The sequence below is a fragment of the Megalopta genalis genome, unplaced genomic scaffold (assembly GCF_051020955.1).
Source record: "Megalopta genalis isolate 19385.01 unplaced genomic scaffold, iyMegGena1_principal scaffold0137, whole genome shotgun sequence".
Lineage (NCBI taxonomy): Eukaryota > Metazoa > Arthropoda > Insecta > Hymenoptera > Halictidae > Megalopta > Megalopta genalis.
In genome coordinates, this window is record NW_027476206.1 from 152,501 (window position 1) to 160,000 (window position 7,500).

A 7,500-nucleotide genomic window follows, 5' to 3' on the forward strand; every position below is an offset into this window, starting at 1 on the left:
CTGCAGCGCCTTGTCGAACTCGGGCCATTTTGCGCTTCGGAGTCGGAACCTTGGTAATAATCCGTTCCGGTTGGTGCTGCTGTTGCTACTAATTTCGGCAGCACCGTCCTCGGCGCAAAAACTCAAAGAAAACTCTATGACTCGGTGGTCGCTGGTCGTCAGGTCCTCGCGGACCTTCCAACCTCGCACCTTGTCGCAAATATCAGGTGTCGATAGTGTGACGTCGATGTATGACTGTCCACTAGGGCTGGAAAACGTCGGAGCGTTTCCAGCCTCGTTCAAGACAACCAAGCCATGGCTCACGATAAACTCTTCGAGTTTACGGCCTCTCACGTCCGTCTCCGCGCTGCCCCACTGGGCTGATTTCGCGTTAACGTCGGCAGAGATAATGACTCGGTTATGCTTAAGTGCGGAAAGAGCTCTCTCCAACCGCGCCAGACCTGATTCAACGTCATCGGAGCATTGAAAGTACTGGCTGATCAGGAAGAAGCTCCCAAACGAACCCGAGATGCTGACACAGGACAAATGCGTGTCGCACAAGTTAGAGACTTTGACCACGGTTAGATCCGGGTTTCTGACCGCTATTGCAGCCATCACCGGTTCGCCTGCCGTGATCAGCCTCGTTCTCAAGCCTAGCCCGGGCACAGTACCCCGCCAGCTATATGGCTCTTGTGCAAGCAACACATCTACCCCTCGCCTATGCATCTCAGTCCGGACTTCGTCGGTCACGTTTCGGGCCCGCTGCATGTTATGCTGCATGACCCGTATGACTCTCGAGCGTCGCCGGTCGTTTGTACTATCCATTCGAGATTCAAATTATTATTCCTGTCTAATGCGAGACATCTCCAAAACCAGCGCTTCCTGATAGGAGGCGCAGGCCGGGTCTCGCGACTTATGGTCGTGTGGCCGCCCTCTGTCTTTGCAGTTGGAACAAACCGGAGGCTTGCTCTTCCTGCTGCAGAGCGCATAGCCGTGCCCTTTTTCGGCACAATGTCCGCAGACATCCTCTTTGAATTTACAGCGCTTCGCGGTGTGCCCGAAGCGCTGGCACTTATAGCAACGGGTGACCTGTATGAAGTCCCGCACACGGCAGGAACTCCACCCAAGGTACACCCGGTCCCCTCTCTGCGCCAGCCGCCGACGAATCTGCGGACTGACGGCCACTACCCAGTTGGCTGTCTCCGGGGTCTTGCCAGCCATGCGACTGACCCGAACACCCGAAGGCACATCCTTCTGGGACGCCTCAGAGAGGTTTTGCCTCCAAAGACTGGAGGCAATTTCCTCCTTGCCCATCCCTTTCGGAATGTCATAAATCAGGACCTCGGGGTCCCGTTTGCTGGGCAAGGAGACGGACAGTCCCGCACTCGCCAGCTTCTTATTGCCTACGAAGGCTTTTAGGTCCTCCTTGCGATCGGTTTCGACGACGATGCCACCGGAGTGGATGCGTCGAACCGATCTGACACGGATCGCCTCCTTCGCAGGTTTTACGATCGACAGAACAGCTCTCTTAGTAGCATCGCTGTTCTGTCCTTTATCCTTTGGCGGGAAGATACGCACCACGTATTGTGTCGGTGGTCTTCTCGCCTCCGGAGTCGCTGACTGGTTGACCTTTGCCACTTGGGCGTAGGTCAACTGCGCGGCATTGGAGACCGTCTTCGGGAGGGATCCCTTGGACGGCCCAGGTCGCGCCGCACTCATTACGGCAGGGCGCGCTTTTAGGTCCGCCCTGACCGCGGCGAGTTGCCCTTCGACGAAGCTGTTTCTTTGAATCAGCTCCTGGACCAACTCGTTGAGTGCTCCGACTTCTGCTAGTATCTTCGACCCGGACTCCTTGTTGACTTTCGACTCGGGTCGAAAGCAAAAGGTCCGTATCTCCGATACTCGCCTGAAGGCTTCGTCTCTCACGAGATCGAGAGGCCGTACCTTGTGCCCGGAAACCGTCCCCTTCGATTTCCTGGCCTGGTTTGCTGCGGCCTTGCCAGTAGGTGCGACTGGCTTGGCACGCTTCGATTTTTTGGTGACGGTTTTCCAACCGCCACCTTCGGGGTCTTCGACACGCACGGGTGCCGGTTGCACCTTCACGAGCGTGTCTTTGACTTGTTCGATTTTTTTGGGTTTCCCCTTCCCAGCCTTGCGGCTGGGGGAGTCCCCCGACTTGGGCGCTGTCCCCACGTTACCGGTGTCCGGCGCGCCTTCTTCCGTGGCCTCAGTTTTCACCGAGACCGCTCGCGTGGGTGTCACGCATCTCTCCAAGGTCACACGAGGATTGGCGATGTTTAACACCTTCCCGGACCTTGTCTTTTTCGCAGACGCAGGAGGGCTAACAGCTGCTGCTGTAGCTTCCGCGTCTGTGGCGACGGCTTCACTCCGAGTAGGAGCTGGACCCGCCGACTTTGATCGTTCAATTTGTGTTTTCGATTTAGATCCCATAATGTGAATCTTTCTTTCATCCGGTACGCTCCCCGGCCACCACCGACCCACACATTTTGGAACCCGCCATCAGGCTGGGTTAGGGCTACGCACCGGACATAGTCTGCTGACTGGGCCGATTACTCAACCCAGCCCGCGTCCTCGCCCGTCAGAACCCACTCGCCGAAGCGTATGGTCGTTCCAAGCCGATTGACTGGACCAGGGCTGCTTTTCTCGTCCAGCCTCCCATCTAGCCGAAGCAGAGGCCAAAGGTACGTGTTGGGGACGTCTCACCCGCAGGAGAGGGCCCCCTCAGATCCCAGGATCCTCTTTTCCGACGACAAGGGTCGCCACGCACGGCAAACACGCGGGAGACAGCAGTCGGAGAGGCTGCCTCTTCCTCTCCACCACACTTCGTTCGGTTCGCTGCGTTTTGAGAACACGAGCTATCCAGCGGTACCTTTTTCGTGGAGGCTCAAGTGTGGCTAGGGCACGTTTGCCCCTTGCGGCCTGGGTTGCCCAGGCGATTGGTTGCATCCCGATTTCTAGATCCAGCGGCATGTTGCTACGTGGCGCGCTCAGACAACGAAAATGCGGCATTCCGGTCAGACCAGAAAAACCGCATAACGTGACGCGGGGGACTGCAGCCACAAGTGACAACAGTCCCCCGGTAGGGAGTAGTACAGCATATTCAATGCTGTACATGAACACGCCACAGCCCGTATGCTTAGTTCAAGGGCCTCGCCATTATGCGAAGTACTACATGTACAACGCACTGGCGGTCTCAAAACACCCTCATCGCCGATGCATCTGATGCATCCGTCAACTCGGCAGCATTCACTCCGTCGGCGTGTTGCTTTGTGGCGTGTTCAGATAACGAAAATGCGGCATTCCAGTCAGACCAGAAAAACCGCATAACGTAACGCGGGGGACTGAAGCCACAAGTGACAACAGTCCCCCGGATGGGAGTAGTACAGCATATTCAATGCTGTACATGAACACACCACAGCCCGTATGCTTAGTTCAAGGGCCTCGCCATTATGCGAAGTACTACATGTACAACGCACTGGCGGTCTCAAGTGCTTTCATCGCCGATGCACCTATCGACTCAGCAGCAACATTCAATCCGACGGCGTGTTGCTTCGTGGCGTGTTCAGACAACGAAAATGCGGCATTCCAGTTAGACCAGAAAAACCGCATAACGTGACGCGGGGGACTGCAGCCACAAGTGACAACAGTCCCCCGCTAAGGAGTAGTACAGCATATTCAATGCTGTACATGAACACGCCACAGCCCGCATGCTTAATCTCGGGCCTCGCCATTATGCGAAGTACTACATGTACGACGCACTGACGGTCTAAAATGCCTTCATCGTCGACGCATCCATCGACTCGGTAGTAGCAACAACCTTCGCGAGGACTAGTTCGGGGGTCGCCTCTCAACCCTGGGTGGCCACAGACCGCCACCGCCAGTAGATAGGGACAGATGGGAATCTCGTTAATCCATTCATGCGCGTCACTAATTAGATGACGAGGCATTTGGCTATTTTTTTTTTTTTTTTTTTTTTTTTTTTTTTTTTTTTTTTTTTTTTTTTTTTTTTTTTTTTTTTTTTTTTTCCGGGGATACGAGCCGGTGACTGGTGGCCGCATTGCCCCGTTATTACGCCTATATGGTAGGCGGCACCAATTTGTTCCCCCTTTCCGGTCCCTTACCCGATGCCCGACCGGTCGAACCGCGTAGGTGTTAGGCGGTTCGTCCGCGTAGATGTCCTGCGGTTAAACAATCCCCAGGCTGCCAATCCTCCGACCAAGACCCTCGAGGCGATCACCTTGAGGTCACGCTGGCCCATCAATCCCGCGCCCAGTAGGCCCCTGCATGACTTCGCGCTCCATAGTCCTCTCAGCGACAAAGTGGCAGAGAATACGCTGACATCCTCCGTGCCGTTGCTAGAAGCAACTGCACGTCGGAAGCTGGCGTTGTCAGCGTAATACTGGACCTTACGCTTATGCGCAAGATCCAGGATTGTCTGTTCACTAACCACTTGCGCATCGAGGACCATGCACTCACCGTCCTTGCATGCTACCAAATCTGGCTTTCTCATTCCCTCATCGGTGGGGATCTTCGGCTCGCGCGCTACCTGAAAACCCCTTTGCACTAAACCACGTGCAAGATAGTCGACTACAGCGTCGTGCCTTCTTATCCGCCCATCATGGGTGCGGTGGCACTGCTGTAGGACGTGGTTAAGGGTTTCAGGCACCGCGCAGCCAGCCCTGCAGAGCCTGTCCTGTCTTCGGCCCCTAGATGTTCGGGACCTAGTCGGAAGGGCGTTGATCCGCAACTTGCAGGAGTTGACGAAGTCTCGTCCCGACAAGAAGCGGGTCCCCTCCGCGACCCATCTGTGCTGCCCCGGGACCCTCTTCGACTCTTTCAAAGCGCTGCCATCGACACTCCCGTGAAGAGCATTCGCCCAACGGCGCGCTTCCCTCTCGGGAGTGTCGATGACCTCGCCGTGATCCATCAGGCGCTGCTGCACCCTCTGGATCTCGAGTCGAAGATAGTCCCCCGGCAGCCCAGACGCGGCCTCAGAAGACAAGGACAGTTCCTTCAGGCGGCTAAGCCGAATCCTGGGCATACTCCACCGAAGCGAAGCAATACCCAGGCCTCCCGAACCGATGGCGGAATGGAAATAGGCCTTAGATGTATCGGCCGGTAAATTGAGCCACTTCCTCACCGCACCACGCACCGCCACGTCACACCGATTGAGTTTCCCCAATCCCACAGACCCCAACGACGCCGCATAAAACAAGCTTGGCAACAGGAATATTCGCAGAGCGAATAGTCGCTGTTGCGGCTTAAGCGGTGCACGGGAGATCTTAGCCAAATCAGCGACCAACGAGACTGACGGGTCGGAACGCAGACGACCGTCTGGAGTAAAGGGAATACCCAAATACTGCCAGGCGTCCGTCCGCTTCATCGCCACCAGCTTCTGACTACCGAGGGTGAAGTTGCCCTCATCCACGGTAGTCTTCTTCTGGTGGGGAACCGTTCCGATCGAGATGGTAAAAGACTTACCGACATTAACGGACATGCCGCATGATGCCAGGAAGCCCTCCGTACAGTCAAGCAATCGCTGCAGGCCCGTTGCCGTTGAGGCTGCCAGGATTAGGTCGTCGGCGAAGGCTGCCGACCCGATCCTCACCCCGTCGATATCCGCCCCGATGTCTGGGGGGAGGCTCCTGAGGAGTCTGTCCATCACCATGTTGAATATGCCGGGGGACATCGGGTCTCCTTGCCTCACGCCATGCATCGGATGGATGGCATGAGAGTGCCAACCACCCGACACAATGGTCGTGAGGGCTTCGGAGTACACCGACCCGACATACTCAATCATGGGAGCGGGACAGCCCCTCAGCTCGAGCGTTTGTAATATCGCGCGGTGAGAAACGGTGTCGAAAGCCTTCGCGACGTCAACCGACGCAACAAAAAGCGGTTTATGACGCGCGTGGGAGTGGCGTAGCAGCAAGTCCAGCAAGAACACGTTGTCCGCACACCCGTCTGTCCTACGGAACGCTCTCTGCCTCCCATCCAATCCGATCAATCGACCCATCCGCCTAGCCAGGACCTTGTGGAATCCTCGCACAAGCGTCGAGGCGACGGTGATGGGTCGAAAATCAGACGGAGAAGAAGGCAGTCCGGTTTTAGGAATAAGCACGGTCCTGGCGTCCCTTAGATGAATAGGGAGTCTGCGGCACCACATAATGAGGTTATAGATCCTTTGCAAAACCTCAAGGGGGGTTTTACAAAGGAGTCTCGCAGACAGACCGTCAGGACCAGGTGCTGTCTTCCTACCCGGAAGCGCCCTCCGTAGTTCATCCGGATTAACAGGAGACCACAGAGAGGAGATGGTGTCCTCTCGGTTTTCACGCGGAGGACAACTATCGCGCGCACCGGTCATAAGGGCCTCCCAATAGGGAACCATAACATCCTGAGGGATGCCATGGTCACCTACGGGGCCATCCCTTATGACATCCAGACAGCGCCGGGGGTCCTTACGCCATAGCTCTTGAACTATGCCGTAATTCCTCCGGCGCTGCTTGCGTCGCGAGAGCGGTTCCTCCGGTTGCGCTCGGCGGCATCGACGCACGACTCTCGCTGCTCGAGGTAGCGGAAAGATATCCGCCAGGTAAGCGGTGAGCCTTTCCAGAATATCCCCGCGGTCCTCTCTTCCGACCAGGGCACAGATTTCATCCAGGGTATCAGCCTGGAATCCATCGCACCCTAGTGGTTCAAGGCCGCGGAAATACTCTAGGAAGACCCGATCGCTATCCTGAACCTCCACCGCGAGGTCGGGCGCCTCTGCCACCGGCTGCAGTGTCTCCTGCTGAATGCGGCCAACGTGCTCCATCACGAGCGCTCGGTAGTCCTTGCGCTTCCGAGCGCCCTTTATGGCATCTAGCGACCTGCCAGGCAAGAACCCAATGAGCGCTTGATTGATGAAGCGCACACCCTTCATGGTCAGTTCTGCCTCGCGCCGCGCCAGCAAAGACACCTCCTCAGCACTCCAACGTGCCCTTGCTGGCGCTGCGCGGTTCACATCATCTGACCAATCAGGGTGAGCGGACCTCATGTGCACGCCCCTACCGATCTTGGTAACGAAGGATCTATCGCAGCCTGGGAATTGGCATGGGAAATCGACCGGCCGGGGAGGGGGATCCCCTGAGCTCGGTCCCGGAAGGGGGGAAATTGTTGTAAGAGAGTCATAGTTACTCCCGCCGTTTACCCGCGCTTTTTTGAATTTCTTCACGTTGACATTCAGAGCACTGGGCAGAAATCACATTGCGTCAACACCCGTGGGGGCCATCGCAATGCTTTGTTTTAATTAGACAGTCGGATTCCCCTAGTCCGTGCCAGTTCTGAGCTGAGCGTTGAATGGCGGCCGAAGAGGACGACCGCACCGATGGGAAACGCCACGGAAGCCTCGCAGCAAGGAAGATCCGCGGGAGGCCAAGGCACGGGACCGAGCTCGGATCCCAGCCACGAGAGCCGTTCACCTCGCCCAGGCCCGGCACGTCAGCCAGACCCGCTTCCCGA